General features: G+C 45.9%; 1 protein-coding gene across 8 annotated transcripts in view; it reads left to right on the forward strand.

Annotated features, from left to right (window-relative positions):
* The first annotated feature begins 605 nt into the window (after window positions 1-605).
* Window positions 606-21,440, forward strand: part of C3H10orf71 (chromosome 3 C10orf71 homolog) — a 265,025-nt gene continuing 244,190 nt past the window's right edge. For 5 of the 8 annotated variants that reach the window (XM_063958596.1, XM_063958593.1, XM_063958594.1 and 2 more), the window contains exon 1: window positions 647-971. The gene's annotated coding sequence lies outside the window, so the exon portion shown is untranslated. Of the gene's footprint in view, window positions 972-21,440 lie in introns of all 8 variants that reach the window. The other 3 variants (XR_010243620.1, XR_010243621.1, XR_010243622.1) reach the window with 1 other exon arrangement.

Below are 21,440 nucleotides of genomic sequence, written 5' to 3' on the forward strand. Positions count from 1 at the left end.
CACTGTCACTCAGACCTGTCATCGATGCAACTCCAGATTTAGCCACTTCTCCATGCTCAATGACATCAGTCATCTTTCCATGTGCTGCTCCACAGGACCTGTTATAAATAAACCTTCTAGGCATAGCTGGAGATAAAGAGGCAGACACTACTTAATGTGAACTCATCTCACGGGCAGAAGGTGAAGAAATGAATGACTATAAGTGTGTGTGTGTGTGTGTGTGTGTGTGTGTGTATGCATATATATATATATATATACTGTATACATACATGAATGATGCAAGAGATAACACCGTACTATGCAACTTTCATAAAGTACTCTAGATGAAGTACTATAAGGTGTAAAAACCACATATAGTTTCATCACATATAGTTTCATCTTTTCGTCTACTGTCATCCTGATAACAGTCATCTTCTTTTTCTGATCTATTACACCCCATCTTCCAATTTTTTAACTTTCCTTTATACTAGGGAAGGGCACATGAGTGTTTGCTTTAGGAATTCAAGGCACAAATTCTTAGGTCATGATGCCTCAGGTTATTTTTGCTGATGACCCTGTGCGCCCCCAATCACTGCATACCTCCTACTGTTCTGTGAGAAATATGAGTCTTCTATCTGGGTATTGGCACTGACTGGGATAGGTACAATTTCCATTCAATTTCAGGGGAACAGGAGAGAGTTGGAGACTTTATCACTAAGGGAGAAGAGCTGCACCAGACACAGCCAGGTATAAAAATAGACATAGAGGCTGCTACCATCTGCTAGACACCCGACACTGCTCCACGCTTGGATTTCTCCCTTTGCCTGGGAGTGGGGCACCCATAACTGTGTTCCCCTAACTTTGAGTCGTGAATCTGGGGATAATGTTAATTAGGGGATTTTTACACTGAAGGCAGTAATATCTGCACTTAAAAAAAACTCGGAGGACATGAGGACTTGACACTGGATTGTTCACAGACATTTAAGAATAAGGTAAGCGCTGCCAGCTGCATGACATTCATATATTTCATCACTCAGTAGCCAAAAATATGGACACTGTGTAAATTGAGTTTGAGCTGTTTTAGATATGACTTAAACATACAACAAAAAAAAGCTGACTATAGGTAAATGTAATATTCCGTGCATTACATTATCAGTTACATTTGATTAAGTTGCTATCCCTCAGATATTGGCTTGTACTTCACCTGTCAGTAGCAGTGACCTTTCTTGTGTAAAGTGATAGGTGTCAGAACTCATCAATTACTTTTTGTCTGTCTGCTGTTTATGACAATTTCTGTACAGTAGCTACAGATATTTGTGACCAGTACATACAATGTATCATACATATTGTACATAGCAGTACTGACATGATGGTAAGACATGCAATGGATGTGCTATTTTTAGAAGCAGGCAATAGTTATGGACCTTATGGTAGAGATGTGTAATCGTCCAAACACAATGTACAGAATCGCCGATGCACATATTTCTGTGAATGTTTCCACTAATAAACTGCCAAATAAGGGCTGCTAGAAATTCTCCCTGGAGGGAGAATAAAATAGTGTCGCGCCACCGTGCCCACAGCGTGGTGAGCGCAGCGAGCCCGCAAGGGGCTCCTTTGCGCTCGCCACGCTGTCAGTATGCCGGCGGTCGCATACTATTCGCAAAAGTCATTGACAATGATAGAGGGTGACACAATGACAATCTTTACTTTTGCATTACTTTTTTGTCTCTCTGGTGACTTTACCTTTCTTAGTTACACTCTTTCTGCTACTAAACTTCTACAATTAGACTATACATTGAATATCAGGCAGACGATGTATGGCATTTCTTAACAATGGGAAACAGCAGAGTGGCGTCCTCTTCCCTCCATAATAGCTTACGTAGGTTTGTAACTTTAAAGCTCACCCTCCTACTTGGAGGCCTACTGCTTCAGTCTTATGCCTTTCATGGAGCGTGAAAATGTCATAGAAAATGCAAAAATATTATAGATTTGATAAATACATTGCAAGCTCAGCAGTGGTATTAATATTATAAATAACAATAATTAATAAATAAATAGTAATGGTCATTATAAAATCTAATGCATATCCTCCAAGCAGCACAACACTTGCCCTGGGATAGGTATTTTTTTGTTACAGTTGCTATTTGCTATTACAGCACCTTTTTGTAAACATCATGCAATATATATACCAGACTATTTTATGAACTACCTCCTTTTTCCTGGTACTCCACTTTATTGTAGTTTGCTGAGTGATATACAGTATATATACAGTAAATTATTCCATTAAAAGGTTGTGTACAGATGTGTACAAGTAAAAGTATACTTTTTGTGCAATGTGGTATGAAATGTGTGGTAGAACTTGGCTGCTCTGCCACTGGTAGCAATTCCCAGACTTTCCTACTTCTTCCTAGGTTAGTGCATGAGATGCATCCAGCAACCCACCATTCACCGCATGCATATCAGCATTTATTAATGCCATGTGCATGAAGAAAATCATTGGCGGTGAGAGCTGTCCTTTACGATGATAGGACTTCGGGTTTAGGACCTGGAGTTCTATATGCGCATGCGTCAAGTGATGTGTGTGCCTTGGTGGTGGTGTGCTCATAAGGGGCAGTGTGATAGAAGCCCCTAGGTTTTTATCTAAAGTTGGCATTGCCCACCGCATCCCGGAATCTATTGCACTGATGTATATGCGGTACCTGGCCAATCCTCCAAAAATTGCATTTTTAAGCTGCCTGCATATTGCCCAGTGTCTTTTTCGCATCATAGCTGCATACAAAGAAGCTGATAAAGAGGTGAACGCTATCAGCTACATGTAATAGCCTCCAAGTGCCGGAAGTGCAGGAAGTTTGTGCAAGTCTGCCCGTTTTCCTAAAGCAGCAATCATTTACAAGGCAAAACCAACCTAAATAGGGTTAGGGTATTTGATTCAAAGAAATTGGTACAAAATCACAGATTAATCACAACATTGCATGGTTTAAAGCATTGCGAGGCTCTGTTGTGTTGGTCTCCAGTCTTTTGCCTTTTCACACAGGATAGCATCTGAGTGGAACACAGCAGTTGCACGCAACACCAGCGCCAGAGTCTTGATAAAAGGGTTTGCACCCTGAAATATTGACAATCACATATAGCATCTCCTGGAACATTTTACCATCCCTGGTAATACGTTCCTGGAGATATGTGGTTTCAGCTGGTTTAACTGTAAGGTCATTTGGAAGATTAAGAACCATATTTTTTAACACTTACTTGACTGATGTGGTGATAAAATTCATGGGGGAAGGCGGTGATTAAGAAACCTTTTGATGAATGTAGTAATTTTATCCTGGGAGAATGTTACTCTTTAAAAAAAAGAGCTGTGAAGGGTGAATAACAAGGAAAGTGTTAAAGAAACCTTTATGTCAACACATCTCACTAATTTGGGGTGAGTTGAGAGGTTTCGGAAGCTATAATGAGGATACAGCTTTAACTATTGAATAACTGGATTTCCTTGTTATCTCCCCTGTTTACTGAAGTATACAGAAGCCCTACTTGAGACAACTACAGCATATCTGAATCTGAAAGTGCTTATGGACCACTCATTTGTATTCAAAATATACTAATCAAGAACTGGTGCTCTTGCGAGTTGGGACTGAGCTGCAGTTAGAGGGTGCAAGTTGCTCCATCTGTTTCATATTGTAACACTACACATACGTTTCATGCGGTGGATATGATAACTTCTTGTTTCGGTGACTATACTGTGAATACGAAGTATACAGTATAGCACTACCGTTCCAGACTGAAAGTGCGTCAACCAGAATCAATGGTGCATTCCAAGGGCACTTTCCAGTATGCGTTCCAACACTAAGAACTACACATCAAACATGCGTTCCCCCAGAAGGACAGTAAAAGTTCTGGTTCTGGTAAAAAGCTTGGGAGAAATGTAATAGCGTATGAGAATTAGCAAGTGAGAGATTTTGTGAGAATTCTCCTGGTTTTTTTTTTAAAGTGGTAATCATTTGCATGGCTAAACCAGGTTTTTTTTTACCATTCATAGATTGCCACTTTTAAAAAAAACAGGAGAGCTCTCACAAAATCTCTCACTTTTTGATTCTCATCCCCTATTACATTCTGCACAAATCTCTACCATGCTTGTCTGAAAGTGCATAAAAAATGCGTTCCATTGCACCTTCCAGGAGCCCGGACCGGAAGTGTGTGGTCAAAACACAACTATTCATTCAAAAGATAATTCCAGAATGCGTTCCATGCTCTATGTGGGAAACTTAAAAGGGCCAAAAAAATTAAATGTAATTAGAAATGTAAAAAAAAAAAAACCCAGAGAAAAAAAAAAAAAAACTGGGGATAGATAAAGAAGTTCTCGAGGGACCAATCATGAGCAAAAATTACCTAATTAACCCATAAACAAATAACGTTAGTAACAAATGTAAATAACTCTGATAATAAGCTACATGTATATAAAATACCACAATAGGAAATGACAAAAAAAATTAAAAATATGAAAAAAATATGTAAAAAGAGGGAAACATAACCTACTTCATTGTAATAAAAAAAATGGAAATAAAAAATATAAGAAAAAATATGCCCAAATAATAGAGAAAGGACCAGTAGAGTTACGGCGAAGGCTTAATGTATGAAGGTGTTTAGTGGATTATTTTCATTTAATTAAGATGGTGCTACGGTATTAAGTTCATGAATCGGGATCAGTATGATTTGCCGATGGATGGGATGCCAGCTGTCAGTATACCGACATCGGTATCCCGTCCATCAGAACACCAACAGCCCCCCAGTAAGCCCTGTAACCCTCCATTTTACCCTACCCTAACCCCCCCTTGTGGGTGCCTAACCCTAACCCTCCCCATTGGTGCCTAACCCTCCCTGCTTTGTGCCTAACCCTAACCCTCCCTTCCCCACTGCCTAAACCTAACCCACCCCGCTAGGTGCCTAACCCTAACCTTCCCATTCCTGAACCCTAACCCCCATTCTGACAGCTAAACCTGCCCCCCCACCACCGCACTGCAGGACGCGTTCGCGTTCCGCTGAAAGAAGGTTCAGGATTCCGTGCGTCTGTATTTAGACGCCAGGATCCCGAGTCCTGTCTGGATGTCGGCGTCAGTATTCCAGCTGCGGAAGGGATTCCAGCATCAGTAGGGTGGAGGGTTAGGTTAGGATTAGAGTTAAAATAACAAAAAAAAATCTATGTTGACCTTTTCTTTGTAGACCATTTGTATGTTGACCTTTTGCATGTCGACCATTTGACCCTGTTGACGTAAGTCTACGTCGATTATTTAACTTTTGATCCTGACAACTCGGAATTAATGTATTTACATTTACGGGGTCAGGAAGGAATTATTTTCGAACTGCATGGCATCTTCCTTGTTGCAACCTTCTGCCTCTCTCTGGATAAACACTATAGCGGGGCATATATATAAGAAGTCGACTTTAAACTTGTATTCAAACTTGTTAACTAATCCTATAATTTCCTGTTTTCGTTGTGTGCAGCATTTTTTTTAGCTTTTTTCTGCTATGAGAGATTTGTAAATGTCATCCTGTCAGTTTCATGGCCCATCACAAGCAAATGGTTCTGCTAGTAAAGCAAGTTAACCATGCTTGGGATAGGCATATGAATATCCTTACAAAGAACTAAGGATCAAAAAGGGTTGAGATTACCTACAGGATAAAAAAGGGGCAGACTAGATGGGCCAAGTGGTTCTTAACTGGCGTCAAATTGTATGTTTCTATGCTAGTGTGGCAAGTGTTTTGACAGCTCTTAGATTATTACATGAATCAAAGACAACTGAACAGGTGCTTCTGATCCTAGTTATCATGAGCTATAAGCTTAAAATAGTGTTTGTCTTTAATCTAGACTATGTAATAAAGTGATAGCACTTATCTTAATATTTAGCTCAGACAGCAAAAATGCTGCCACCCCTGGTCTGCATAGTAGCTGCAAATTTATAAACAAGGCGATATCATGGAGCTCACAAAGGAACGCCCTAGTGCTACTTTAACCATGTGTTGCTTGCCATTAATTTGGATCCTTAAGGTTTAATGGTTTAATAATGTGCAGACATCTCAAAACATACTGTACAGTAAAGAGCAGCAATGGGATCAAATAAGGGGAATGCCTGACTGGTTTCTAGGAATTACAGCTATTCTCATCATGTTTATAGTGATATCAACAGTCCCTTAGAACTTCTCCCCCATGAAAGGTTTAAAAAATCAAATTTCTTTTTTTTTTTAAACACATTTTATTGGGTGGATCACAATAAGATTGCATTGGTAACGGAACACCCGAACATTTTGGGTGTTATATAAACAAATGTAGTTACAATAAATTGTTACAACAACAGAAATAATTGATCCTTTTTTTGTTTTTGTTTTCCCCTAATTTTGAGAGAGTAAGGTTAAAATGTATACGGTGGGGGACTCTCGGCAACGGGGAAGCCGTCCGTCATGGAGAGTCAGTGGAGGCAATAAGAAGAAAAGAATACTCAGAAGTTGAGTAAGAGGGGACAGAAAAGCAGGCGAGGCTCAACGCCTCCAGTTAGAGAAAGAAGCAATGGGGGGTAGGGGGGGGGGTGGAGGGGTGGCCCTCTGGGGTAGGAGGTGGGTTGGACTGTGGCTTACCGCGTCAGGTTATAAATGGGGAGGAGGCCTGTTGTAGGTTTAGCCACGGAGACCATACCTTATCAAATTGTTTCGAGGTGTTACGTATGATTGCGGTCATATATTCCATTTTGTGGACATACCAAATCCGGGATATTATCACCGGTATTGGTGAAGGGGTCGGGTTCTTCCAGTCTGTGGCAATTTGGCACGTCATTGCCGAAACTACATGTCGGAACAGTTTGTTTTGGTGTCTATTAAGGGAAGGAAGAGACATGGGGAGCAAGAAGTATTGGGGGTCAGGGGGGATGGAGATGTCGAATAAGCGCGAAAGCAATGTAATGAGTTCACCCCATATTTTGTGAATTTTGGGGCAGGCCCACCATATGTGTAAGAACGAACCACTGTCTGAGCAACCCCTCCAGCAACAGTCTGGAGTGTCAGGGAACATAGTGTGTAGACGGGCAGGGACATAGTACCAACGGTAGAGTAATTTATAGATGTTTTCTTTAATCCTCACACATATAGAACTAGAAGCCGCATTGTCCCATATATCTACCCAATCTTCGTTATCTATTGTTACTCCCAATTCCCCCTCCCACGCCGCTTCGTGGGGGGCCTTGGATGTATTGGGGTAGTCGTCAAGTAAGGTGTAAATATCTGATATGAGGCCCCTAGTGTTGATGCGCTTCCAGCTAATGTATTCGAAGGGGGATAAATGTCTGTGGAGGAGGGTAGTGGTAATGGTTGAGTGGAAGTGTCTGATTTGCAGATAACGGAAGAAGTCCGAAGAGGGGATTACTGTTCCTTCATGGAGATCTGTGAATTGTGGGAAGGTAGCGTCGGTGGTGATATCGTTAACATATAGTATACCACTCGAGCGCCAAGATATGTGCGAGGCTTTACTCATGCCTGGGGGGAAGGCAGGGTTATGAAATAACGGAATTAGTGGGGACGGGTATGGGGCTAAGCTGAACCGTCTATTTGTCTGGTCCCATGTCGCTAATGAGCGACTTACTACGGGATGCAAGAGGGCCGCGCACGGGCGCTGGTTCCGGTGAAGCCATAATAGGGAAGATAATGTAGCTAGGCCCGACTCCTCTGCCTCTATCCCCACCCAGACTTTTCGTGTCCCACTCTCGTTGCACCATTGTGCGCATTGAGCAAGTTGTGCGGCATAGAAATATTTCTTGAAGTCCGGAATACCCAGGCCTCCACCTCTGGAGGGGCGTTGAAGCAGTTTAAGTCTAACGCGGGGGCGCTTATGGTTCCAGATAAAAAGGGAGGATTGGCGTTGCAGAGTCTTAAACACATAGGGAGGGACATAAATCGGGAGGGTCTGAAATAAGTACAGAAGCCGGGGGAGTACGCTCATCTTGACGGAGTTAATTCTGCCTATCCATGATATAAAGTAGCTGGACCATTCCACCAGATTCTCCTTAATTGTCTGCAACAAACGGGGATAATTTGCTTGGAAAAGTTGGTGGTGGTGATGGGTCAGGTACACACCGAGGTATTTGATTTTCTTTGTATACCAGTTACAGGGGAGGGTATTTTGAAGGTCTTGTTTGAGAGCTGCTGGGATGTAAAAGTTGAGGACCTCTGTTTTGTTAACGTTAATCTTATATCCAGAGAATTGGGAATATAAGCTGATCTCGGATAAGAGGGCGGGGAGAGATTGGGCTGGGTCTGAGAGGGAGATCAAGACATCATCGGCATATAGCGCTATCTTGTGTTCAGATAGACCTGTGGATATTCCACGGATAGTGTTGTTTTTACGGATTCTTGCTGCTAGGGGCTCCATGACTAGTGCGAAGATTAAAGGGGAGAGGGGGCATCCCTGCCTGGTACCGTTGGCAATCCCAAAACTGGAGGAGGAGACACCGTTAACCATAACCTGGGCCGATGGGGAGCGGTAAAGTGCTTTGATCCCTTCCAAGAATTCTCCAGAGAATCCCATTTTATCAAGGACTGCAAAGGCAAAGGACCACGATATACGGTCAAAGGCCTTTTCCGCGTCGAGAGCTAGAATGAGAGAGGGAGATTTCCTTTTTTGAATTGAGTATATTAGATCTATGGCCCTTCTAGTGTTGTCAGGTGCCTGGCGTCCAGGGATGAAGCCGACCTGGTCCGGGTGGACCAGACCGGGCATCAAAGGACCCAGACGGTTAGCTAGTATTTTCGCGTATATCTTTAGGTCGACATTCAGTAGTGAGATCGGTCTGTAGTTTTGGCAGCTAGTCGGGTCTTTGTCGGGCTTTGGGATTACCACTATGTCAGCCCGGGTGGTCTCTGGCAGGAAGGAGGCTCCCTCAAAGATACCGTTAAATAGTGAGGTTAGATGTGGGGTCAGCTCCTTCACAAATAGTTTATAATATTGGGCTGTGAAACCATCCGGACCTGGAGCGGCCGACGAGCGCATAGATCGTATGGCGGCTATTGTCTCCTCCTCCGAGATTCGACAATTAAGGGCTTCTAACTGAGCTTCCGAAAGGGTTGAGAGGGGGGTATCAGATAAGTATGAGCGTACCCCCCCAGCATCGTCAGGGGACTGTTGGGGTGGGACGGGTAGGTTATAAAGGGAGCAATAAAACAGACGGAAGTCTTCGGCCATCACTTCAGGGTCATATGTATAGGTTCCCCTTCGTGACGAATACAGTTTATCTATGGCCCCCAACGCTTGCTTGCGGCGTAGTTTGTTGGCTAGTAAGGAATCTATTTTATCCATTTTATCATAGAAACGTTGTTGCAGTTTCCGAAGGATTAGTGCCGCGCGGTTGGAGAGAAGGGTGTTAAGTTGTCCCCGAAGGGAGTCTATCTGGGTGAGCAAGGAGGGATTGGGGGATGCTTTATGTTGGGATAGTAGGGTGGCTATTTCTGATTCGAGGGAGGATATCTCCTGTGTAGCTTTTTTCCTAAGAGCTGACGATTTTGCCAGTAGGGCTCCACGGATCGTAGCTTTGTGGGCCTCCCAGAGAACATTGAGTGAGATGTCGGGAGATGTATTTTCGGTGAAGTAGTGTGTGATTGCTAGTCTAGTTTCCTCTAGTGCTGAGGGATGTTGTAGAAGTGAGTCGTCCAGACGCCATTTAAATCTCCTACGCGGCGCGCGGTATATATCTATAAGGAGATAAACCCCAGCGTGGTCCGTCCATGATAGAGGTGTAATGCCAGTGTCCGAGATCAGTGGTATAAGGGCAGAGGAGATGTGGATCATATCGATCCTGGAGTAGTGTTGGTGTGGAGCTGAAAAATGCGTGAAATCTTTGGTATGAGGGTGTTGGGAACGCCATGTGTCACAGAGGCCGTGATGTTTCATGATGGCGGTTAGTGTGCGAGAGGCCCGAGGAATGGTTGTTATAGAGGCGTGAGGAGGGGAGCCGGATCTATCTAGCAACGGGTCGATTATAGTGTTAAAATCGCCACCTATAATAATGCTTCCCTGTGCTTCTCTTGATAAGCGTTTAGAGAGGGAGTCGAAAAAAAAGGACTGTTCTTGGTTGGGGGCATAGGTGGAGACCAGAGTGAGAGTCATAGATCGGAGGGTACCCATTACCATAAGGAACCGTCCTTCTGGATCTTGCACTGTCCTAGAGTAAGTAAACGGGATGTTGCGGCGGATTAATATGGCCACACCCCGTTTTTTACAGTCTGCCGAGGCGAAGTAGGATTGGGAAAACCATTTGCCCTTAAGCTGGGTGTGGGGACCGGTGAGGTGAGTTTCCTGGAGGAATGCAATGTCGACTTTCTCACGTCTGCAGGCGTTCAGGAACATGGTACGTTTCCTAGGGGAGTTTAGGCCATTTACATTGGCCGAGAATATTTTAAGGGACATGGCTATTTACGTGGGGGAATATGGCATGTTGCCCAAAAGGTCCAATAGCGCACCATCCGCGCCAGGAGAGGGCCACCCCTCTGGGCCGAGCAAGAAAAGGAGCGAAAGATCAAACAGGGGCCACCAGGAGAGAGAGAAAAGGAAAAACATAGAGAAGAAGAAGAAATACCCCAATCGGGGAAACATCCCTAAGAGTGTGGGTCCCATTCGGGGGCCGCCAGGGAGAAAGCACTGCATCAATAACATTATAAGCAACAGTAAGGGATTGTGGGGGGGTAACCATGGCACCATGTGGGAGGGCGTGGGGCACCCGGGCCACAAGGGACGAGAGTGGTCTTGGCCGTTATTTCCTCTATATCGGACATAGTACCATTTAGGACATTAAGAACTGTGTCCAGACAACAAGAACCTTAAACATAAATTCAAGGAAAAAAAAAAAAAATTATTGAGGGGAGGGGAGGGAGAGAGGGGGAGATACCACAGAAATGCAAACAAGCATGACTAAATTATAACAACAATAACAGAGGATAGTTACGACAGTGGTGTATGAGTGGAGGTCGGAGCCTCCACGTCACTGGCTCAGTTCGAGGCGCGGAGATGTTGCGCCAACATTACGCATATAATCCACAGTGGGGGGCTCCCCAGGTCAGGGAGGGTCCTTGTCCACATTGCGCTGTCGAGTCACCCTCGTCCAGTCGGGATGGGGTGGCTGGGGGTGCATTGGTTTAGAAGAGGAAGTCGCCGTGTCGACTACGGATGATGCTGGGAGGAGATCTAACTTTGCCAATAGTTCCTGTCCTTGGTTTAAGGTCTTGACTGAGTGGACAAAGTTATTGACCGAGACGTGAAGTTGAAAGGGAAATCCCCATCTGTATCTGATCTGATGCTGACGCAGGATCCGGGTGACCGGCTGTAGGTCCCGACGCTTCTGAATCGTGGAGGGGGCCAGGTCCTGATAGATCTGCAGTTGCATACCCTTAAACAGAATTTCCGATGTGTCTCGAACGGAGGACAGAATTTTCTCTTTCGAACGGAAATAATGGAAACGGACAATAACATCCCTGGGTGGTTGGGCAGGAGACGGTTTTGTACGAAGTGCCCTATGTGCCCTGTCGCAGAGGCATTCTTCGTCTGTGAGGTCTGGTACTATATGCGTGAAGAATTCTCTCAGGAATGTCGGCAGCGATGGGCCGAGGACCGATTCTGGAACGCCGCGTATGCGTATATTATTTCTACGCGAGCGATTTTCTTGGTCCTCTTGTCGCTCTTTGAGGGACTCCATTTCCTCGTGTAGTCTAGTGAGCTCACTGTCTAGGCGGTGTTGGGAGCGGCAGAGATCATCCGTCTTGGTTTCCAATGTGTCCGTTCGATTGCCAAGGGCTGTAAGGTCCGATTTAAAATCAGCTATGGCGTTCGAGAGTTCCTGCTTGAATGCTGATTGTACCCCCTCCAGCAGGCTCGACATGACCGCCTGTATCTGAGGGTCAATTCCTGCTTCCGAGGCACACGGAGAGGGGGGGGAGCCTGCGGACATGTTGGGGTTCTGCGGGCCTTTAGATTTGGAACCAAAGAAGTTAGTCGGGACTTGTGCTGCTTTTTTGTTTTTGGACATAGTGGTATATATGTACCAAAAAAAAACAAAAGGAAAAAAAAACCAAAAAAGGTGGGGGGGGGGGGGGGGGGGGATGACGGTGGAGGTGAAAAAGATAGGGGATTGAAAAATTATTGTTGAATGGACACAGGTCGGGGTCCGTATAATGAGCGGATAGTCCGAGGAGGTCAGGCTGCCGCGCAGAGGCTGATCGGTATTCAAGATTATAACGTGTTCCTGACGCTTGTTTTTGTGGGTCAAATAGCTCTCCGTAGCGGCTTCCAGAGGAGGATAAATTTGTCGTCTTCAGGTGTGCTAGCCGCGGGGTTGAGGATAATGCGCCAGAGTGTTATAAATAGAGTCCAGTTACTTAGTTATGGCACTTGTAGCGTTTTATTACTTTGCGTTAAATCATCCTGAGGTTGGGTCGGGGGCGTATGAATCTGAGCGTCATAACGCCGAAGCCTTGACCCTCCTAGGCACCGATCCCGTAGTCGGGGTAGAGTGCAGCTCGACCCTTCATCCTGTGGCCCTGGCACACATGGTAGATATTAAAGCACTTTCATAGTGTCACTGCGGGCAGTGATGCGGGCAGAATTTATGGGCCTATACGGGTGAGGGGTGTGTGGTATAATGCAGGTTATCTTCACCCTGGTTGCGTGCCAGAAAGCAAAATGGCGGCTCTGGACTCGTGTCACAAAATTCTATGGAGCAGGAGTACAGATCAGGGTTGGAGGCTATGGCAGCAGCAGGTACTCACCACATTCCAGGTGGATTGGACCCTGAAGACAATTCAGCGGGCTTGGTTATTTATAGAGCCTTTCAGGGTTGCCTGTAGATTTGCACAACCCTCTCCAGCAGAGTCCCCGAGATCCAATATGGCCGCCGCAGCACAGACAGGGCTGCTGGTATTCTTCTTCTATCTTCTGTGGAGCCGTTTGAGACGTGTGGGTTCTCTGCTGGCGTCAGGGGGTGTCCAGCCACACTATGGGGGTAAGATCCGATGTCCTGGTGGGTCTGTCGCGGCCGCGCTCCGGTCCCGGAGCTCCCGGCCGGGGTATCTCCAAAATCCAGGTCCCGGCTGCGGGGCGCGGGGTAGGCCTCAACGGCCGGAGGTAGTTGAGGGCCGCAGAGCCGGCTCGCCAGCCACACAGCTCCGCTGGGGGGACCGACAGGGGGGGACGAGGTCGCCGCAGCCAGGGACGGGCGGTCTGGAAGGGGGGGAGAGAGAGTCCCGGCTCCCGCAGGCGGCTCCGGAGCCCAGTCCCGCAGGGCGCCAAAATCAAGGCCCCGGATTCACGAGGGGGGGAAGGCCGCAGTCCGCAAAGGCAGCCGGGCTGCCTCCCGACTCCGCAGCTCGCTTCCCCAGGTCAGGCCACCGACGGGGGAGGCAGTGAAACAAGTGCTGGGGGCACCAGGGCACTTTTTGGAGGGTAATTCCAAGTTTAAATCACTTGGGTAACAGGAGCTAGTATGAAGTGCAGCTTCTCCCACTGCTAGCCAGGCCACGCCCCCTAAAAAATCAAATTTCAAATGTGACATTGATCTACTGTTTAAACATATCTTATACATTAGAGTATCAGAATTTTTTTTCGCGGTACCACTAGTCAAAAAGTTTCTTACTGAAAAATTTACAGAGAAATTTTAAATTAAGTAAAGTGTGTTTATATGTCAACCAAAGGTTCAATTGTGTTGTAAGAGACAAAATTTGCTTCTGTTTGTCCACATGTTTTATGATTGGCCGCTGCCAGCACTGGTTTTGCCTGTTACATTGACCATAAATAATTAGAATTGGTCCTCGACCCCCAATCTAAGGCACCCCTGCAAGTACCCCAGGGTACCACAGGGAACCATTGCATTATGTTGCATGCTACTCTGATAATATATACTGGCAATGATTGAAAGTCCAATGTATGTATCTACTCACATTTTGAGTCCTATGGATATCTGCGACTGCAACGCTTCCAGCCCTCCATTTGCTAGAGCAGACCCTTGCTACTGTATGTACAAGACATAAGAAACAAGAGATGACAAATCCATTTCCTTGGCATACGCAAAGCCAGGCAAAACACCCATGACACACCCAGCAGATTGTTGTCTTATGTGCATACGCACGGTTGCTACCCAGTAATCCCAATGACACACTGAAAAGAAGTGATCAAGATCCATCCAACTTAGAACAGCTCATAGGTATATAAAAATGTGTATATTCACTGAATCCCATGCGCAGTTTGTTAAAAGTTGCTAGATACAGGCACATTGGAACATATGTGTGACTAAGAATCAGACTGTGTGAGTATTGCTGTGATACCTTGGAATCTGAGGGGTTAATGTCTGGTGGTCTCTAGGACCCTGCAGATCCCCTGGATATGGTTCTGCCAGCCTGATGGAGGAAACTAGAGAAAGAGGCTGTTGGGGGCAGAGCCAGAGAGTCCCAGAGAGCTCTGCAAGAGACAGAGAGGAGCGCAGGCATGCAGTGAGTTGAGGCTGTGTTTGCAGGCACATGTGGTGCCAAGAAGACAGAGAGTGCTGCAGAAGGATAGGGGTGCTGGGCAGGGGGGTGCTGGGTAGCGCCCGCTGCCCGGCATTGAAAATAATAGGGGGCTGGCTAAATCCCAAAATTCCCGTGATTGGAAGCTCCTATCCCGGGAATGAATCCCGGACAATTTTAGGCCTAAATCCCGGAATCCCACCAATCAGTGGACTGCCAAGGTCCACTGTCCACCCAGACGGAAGATTGATAGGAAGGAATAAAAAAGACACGGATGGGATCAAAAAGACACAGATGGTACTCAACTGTGTTAATCTTGTACTGTATGAAGACAATAAACACCAAAGACATGCAGGGCCTAGCACTAACTTAAGTGTGTCACATTATGACAGACTGCAACAACACAGCCCTCAACCTAACACTGTGTGTGTAGTGCTGCAGAACCTCTAACAGACAAACAATACTAACAATGATACAATACAAGAACAATTAACAGTGCTATCTATATAGACCCCCTGCCTATCTAGAACGGTTCTGTAAATCATACCTACCTAGAGCTGGCTAGCCCTTGTCAATGCCTGGATGTTCTGGCAATGGATGGAAAATGGTGGTTTGGGTGGTTGCTTGAGCAAAGCAGGTTACAACTAAGTGTGTGGACTTGGACAGCTCTTCGACGCAAGGGATATAACAGGAGACTGGGAGCCGCAAAGCTTGCCCACCTTTACAAACACTAAACTGGGCTTGTTACCCAAGCCATTACAGTTGCACAAATCAGGGAGATCCAAATTATATTAGAATGATCTGGGCCTAGTGCCCAGATCAACTTAATTAAATAAAGGATCAGGACCTTTTAGCCTGCATGTTGGTCACTTTGGCAACCTGGGCCTGATACCCAGGACAGACAAAATATGGCTCAGGCCAATGGCCTACTGTACTTTAGGTGCACACCAGTGATCTGGGAATTACTCTTATGATGTGTCTCTGGCTTTTAAACCTGCCTACATGTGGTGAATTGGGGTGACCTGGGCCTAGTACCCAGATCACTCTTGTCATAGGGCTCACTGTCTGCCTATTTGCTTAAAGTGTCCTCGGCCTAGTGCCCAGACTAGCTTATTTAATATGAGGGGTACTTAGATGAGCAGGTCCTAGTGCCCGCTATTGTGCACCGCGCCAGGGGGCTTACCTACTGTTCCACAGGCCTAATGCCTGAATAGGTAAATGGGCCAAGTGCCCACCTATTGCACCTCAGTCCTAATGACTGTCTGTCCCCACGTGCCTAGTGCATGATCCATGATGGTCTATGGGGGGTAGGACTCAGGTGGGCCTCACAGAGAGCCTACCTGTATAGCGGGAGAGGCTACAGGGGTGAACTTCACTAATCTTTTTTTACTTTCCACCCCATATGTATTTCTGGTCCTCAACATCTTTCATCTGCTACTGACCTGTCCTGGCCAGCAGTACTGCCTCTTCTTTTCTGCCTCCAGCTGGCGCCGGGCCAGGGCCTTCTTTTCGTATGGGCTCAATGGGTACTTGCCCAAGGTCCCCAGGAGTTTAAGGGCCCTTGGCTGATAGCTGAGTGTCCCCTCTTTCCAGGGATTCCAGGTTTTGGAAAATTGGCCATAGGGAACCGGAGATATCCGACTTCAAAGCAGTGGTCCCCATCCAAGCCTGGTAATTGCTTTTCCCAGCCACATATCTTGGGTTCTATCTGACTTAGAGTTTTTCTGATGGTATACTCCAAAAGTTGGGACTCTCCCCTTTTGGTGGACACTGGCAGCTTTTTTCTACTATGCCCAGAACCAGTGATATCAGCCTTACAGCAGCTGGTCCCTGTTCCAGCTCCACACGCCTAATATGCAGTTTTGTATTTTCATTGGTGGGTTGTTCTGGCTCCTGAACTCTGATCCCTAAGTCCCCAATACCATCTGAAAGGTGGGGCTAGTTTTGTTATCCAATTCAAAGCTAAGAAATCTATTTTCAGGAACTGGAAAGCAAGCTGCCCTCTGATGATTAAGCCCACTTTACTATCCACTCCTCCCCTGCATCCTAAACACCCCCTAAACCCTGAAAGTCATGTACTGGGGCCCCTTCATTCAGTCCGATGCCCCCTTCTACAGTTTAGTGTTCTCCCTCCTGCCCCATCTGTGCAGTAAAGGAGTAATTAGCAAAAATTACTGCTCCAGGTTCTACATACTGAGCGGAAGATAGAACACTCCCTACTGCCCGCGGGACATCAAAGCTCCCGCTGATAGCACCCCCCCCCACACACACCGCTGGAGGCTGGGTAGGGGGTCCAGTACATTGCTGTGACCAGGGGCCTAAACTGCTGTTAAGACGGCCCTGCGCAGGGCATCTTCTTTGTTGATCCGGGCATCTTCTGGACTCTTCCATAGCCACCAGAACTCCTCCTGTGGTGTTCATCTTCTTTCTCCGTTTCTGTATGACTTCTGGCTCTTCCGCCAGCCGGCGTCTGAAGTCAGCTGCTGGGGGAGAGCTGAACTACGACGTAGTGAGCTCTGATTGGCTCGCTCCAGTCTCTTGCCATTGGCTGCTGGTCTGGGAGCCAATTACAGTTCCAGGTTCAAATTCCCGCTGCCGGCACTTCCTATTGGCTGCCAGTCTGTTGCCAAATTTGAAAAGGAGCTTCCACTAAATAACCTACATTGGGCTTTGCTGAATAACCTGAATTGGGAGCCAACAGATTTTTCTGGCACTGGACACCCGCAGCTGCATTTATCCTGGTGTTGAGAGTGGACATGATGACTCAGTGCTGGGACACATTTCCACCCAGACACCTGCATAGCCCCACATAATGCATAGGGTGTATTTCAACCTGTTGCAGCCTGGAATCATCAATAAAGGAACAATATTTCTGTGCAGTATTTCTTCAAAGAGCTGTATTAAGTTTTGTGTCAGCAACACTGGTACCCCACAAAGTTGCATCATCCCTGGAATTGTATGTCATTGCATCTATGTACAGAGACACTCAGTTTATGCTGAGCCACTTTAATCCTCCATTACCACCTACCCCCCATTTTATGTGCACCGATGAAAGAGCTAGCTGGCAAAGATTGTTAAGTTAAACCATTCATTGCAGAGACTCATTAAACTAAGGATAGATTTTCGGTATCCGGTCTGTAGGTCGACCACACTTAGGTCGACAATGTCTAGGTCGACCAATACTGGTCAACAGTAAGTAGGTCGACAGGGTTTCTTGGTTGACATGGTCTCTAGGCCGACATGTACTAGGTCGACATGACAGAAGGTCAACATGAGTTTTTTTATGATTTTTTTTACTTTTTTTTTACTTTTTCATACATTACAAACCACGTGGACTACAACTGGGAATGGTAGCCTGTGCCAAGCGTAGTGAGGCACCTTTCCCAAAGCATGGCAAGTGAAGTGAACCATGCGAGGGGACACGGTGCACTAATTGGGGTGCCCGTTCACTCTACGGCGAAAACAACACAAAAAATAAATTAAAAAACTCATGTCGACCTTGATCATGTTGACTTACAGACCTTGTCGACCTAGAAACCATGTTGACCTACTTATTGTCGACCAATAGTGGTCGACCTAGACACTCGACCTATGATCCACACCCAGATATTCTTATGGAACTTATTGCACTCATAAGATTAATGAGTAGATTGTTTGCTATTATCTTATTTATTGTGAATGTTATTGCCATTTAATGAATGCATTTGAATTATTGCACTAACAGGCCTTTATTGTGTTTGCTAATATTTCTATATTACATATATTACAGCCGCAGTGTGTGTTGCTGTGACAGAGTTTTCATGTGTATCTATTTGTAGAAACTATTTTAAATGTTTCATTATTGACATTGCACTGTCTGTCCAAACAAGGCACAATAGTGTTGCCCACAGCACTGGCCTAGATCTAAAGTATTATGGGGTCACAGTAGTTGTGGCCTATAAGCAGTGGTGCAAGTAGAAATAGTTTCTTAGTGGTACTGAGTGCCGAAAAATGGGCATGACCATGTGTTGTCAGGGGCGTGGCCACATGCTACTAGTGGGAGTGGCTACATGACACAGCCCCCTTTTTTTGGGGGGGGGGATCTGGAGGCAAAGCTAAAAATATATAGTAATGCCTCCAGTATAATAGAAATATATAGTGATACCTCCATTATAACAGGAAAATACAGCCACTGTCGCACTCCCAGTAACCCTGACAAAGAGATGCCATGGTCTTGTTGCTTTGTGGTACATTATAATTGAGGTAATGGCAAAGTGTATGGCTGACAAATTCTTAAGGGTACTCCATACCCGAGCGTATCCACATACTTGCACCGCTGCCTATAAGGATTTGCAAAATTGATTGTATAGTTTTATCCTACCTCTGCTAATTGCTCCTTTACATTTAAACAGTTACAGTGACGCAGTGTTGCAGATTAGTAAATCAAAACGTGACTTCATTTCTGGGTGACTGCCCTATATTTGGGATTCAGGGTACTCTTTTCCTCTGCATGCAATGACAAGATGAAGAGTATGAAGAGCTTTCTAAGACCAGGTCCTATCCACACCACACAAACCTTCACTCTCCACTATTGTGTCACATTGCACTCTTATTGAATCACTAGTTAAAATCCAGTTAAAATGACAGACATCAGGGCCGGAGTATAGGGGTGGGCAGTCACTACTCACACAGGAACTGCCATGTTTATGGTAGTCCTGCTGCTGGGAACTGGGGCTCTGTCATGCTGAGCAGGTGTATGTGTGTATGTGTGTGCGTGTGTGTGTGTGTGTGTGTGTGTGTGTGTGTGTGTGTGTGTGTGTGTGTAACATTAGCCTTTTATATATATAATGCTGTATATCTGTAATGGTCAGGCTATAATGATGCTGCACTGTATAAACGAGTACTGGCATGTATAAGCTCACCAGTCCCCGCACAGCTCCCAGCTAACCTGTGGGTAGAGGAATCCAGAAGCCACCAGCAGCTGGCAGGAGGGCTCTGGGCATGGCCTATCCGGGGTGTGGGAAGTGTGAGTACAGGACCCTGTCCCTGCAATTGAGCCGGTTCTCTGCCTCCTCCTCACTTGCCTCATCTGCAGACCCTGCACCAACTCCTCCTCCCTGTCACCACACTGCTCAACCCACACAGGGTATCACCCCTTACTGCTGGACTGATTCCTCTTCTCCTCCCACCAATAAGTGGCCACATGTGTCTCCGGTGGCTGTGCCCTGAGCACTGTGGGAATGTGGTTCCAATGTCTTTTTACTGATTACTGCTGCCACTTGTTGCTGAGTCTCGTGATGGCAAGTAACTTTGGGTTGCAGCATAGTATATGGAGGAGGGGGTGCAGAGTATGCGGTATATGGTGGGAGCAGTATATGGAGGAGGGGGTGCCCATTATGTAGGGGGCACTATATGGAGGGGTATGGGGGTGCAAGTTGTATGTAGCAGCAGTATATGGTGGGAGGTACACAATATGGCAGAGGATGGGGCACTGTATATAGGGGCAGTATATGGTGGGGTTGCAGTGTACTGTACATAGGGTTTGTATGTGTGTGTCCCCTAAAGGGAGCACCGTTAGGTGCCCTTCAGTGGCAGCCAGCGGCACCGTCACAGACATTATCCTTTTATGTAGGTCATTATAAATGGTAACTGCCACACCAAAGACCTACCCCTACCCCCACTCTCTCTTACCCCAGCACTCTCTCCTCATATGCAGCAAGTGCAAAAAAGTCAGATCAGTATTTTAGCAGCAGGCTGTAACATCTCCCTGCACTTTCACTTTCAGCTGTGACAGCTTAACGAGTCATTTGGTCCATGGGGTAGCCTCTAGTGGCCACCGGATCACATAACAGAAGTCAGGAGCAGCCTTAGCATTTAAATATTGTTTTCTTTTTTAACAAATAATTTTTCTGATCGATAACAGTAGTTTGGTGGTAAGCCCTATCCAAGGACCACCATTATACATTGTAACTGTATTTAGTCCTAGTACTTATTGTTGGAATCTTTGCCAATTATATTTGGTTCTGCTTAGTACTGTCCATAATAGAAGACATTTGATAGGCTATAATTGAAAGTGTTAGAGTTGCCCTGTCCCGTGTCCACAGCTACGTTGGAAGCAGAGAAGCTTCAAATGTTTGGTTGTTTTTTTTTCAGAGCTCCTGGCTAAATGTAAGTGTACCATAAGTCCTTACCAAATTCATGTTGGAGTTCAAGGCAGGTACTAATATTGGTAGGGGAAGTTATCCTGTTAAACTGACTTCTAAAATGGAAATCAATACTTGCCTATATATTACTAGAGCCCTTAGGGAGATCCCAGAGGGAACGTTCAGGCTTAAGGGACTTGGCGTGATTATCACACTACTATGCTGTTCAATAGTGTGTGCCCACGATGACATGATTCACTTTGAGTTACATTATCAAGCCCCCAAACCACCTTCTTCACTAGGGAAGTAGACAGATCTTGTAGGCTGGTTTATTTTTTCGGTGGAGTAGCTGCAACACAAAATATAATCAATATTACAGAGCATGGGAAGGGGTGGTCTTCAGGTTGCCGGTTGTCAGGATCCCGGCGCACAGTATACCGGCGCCAAAATCCCAACAGCTGGCATACCGACACTTTTTCTTCCTCTTGGGGATCCACGAACCCCCTGGAGGGAGAATAGATAGCATGGCGCGCGAAGCGCGCCACCGTGCCCGCAAGGCGCTCATTTGTGCTCGTCCAGCTGTCGGTATGCTGGTGGTCGGGATTCCGGCGCCGGTATGCTGGTCGCCAGGAGCCCGGCCACCAGCATACCCTACTACACCCCATGGAAAGCTACACAGGGATTAAGCAGAGAAACAAAACCAGATTTAAGTCATGTCCAAACAAATAATTATTAAAAATTTACTTTTTCAATGCCCCAGTAGTGGAATACATGAGGGTGTTAATGCACATCTGAAGGCAGAGCAATAATATACTGTAT

This window comes from Pseudophryne corroboree, chromosome 3, assembly GCF_028390025.1.
Source record: "Pseudophryne corroboree isolate aPseCor3 chromosome 3, aPseCor3.hap2, whole genome shotgun sequence".
Taxonomy (NCBI): domain Eukaryota; kingdom Metazoa; phylum Chordata; class Amphibia; order Anura; family Myobatrachidae; genus Pseudophryne; species Pseudophryne corroboree.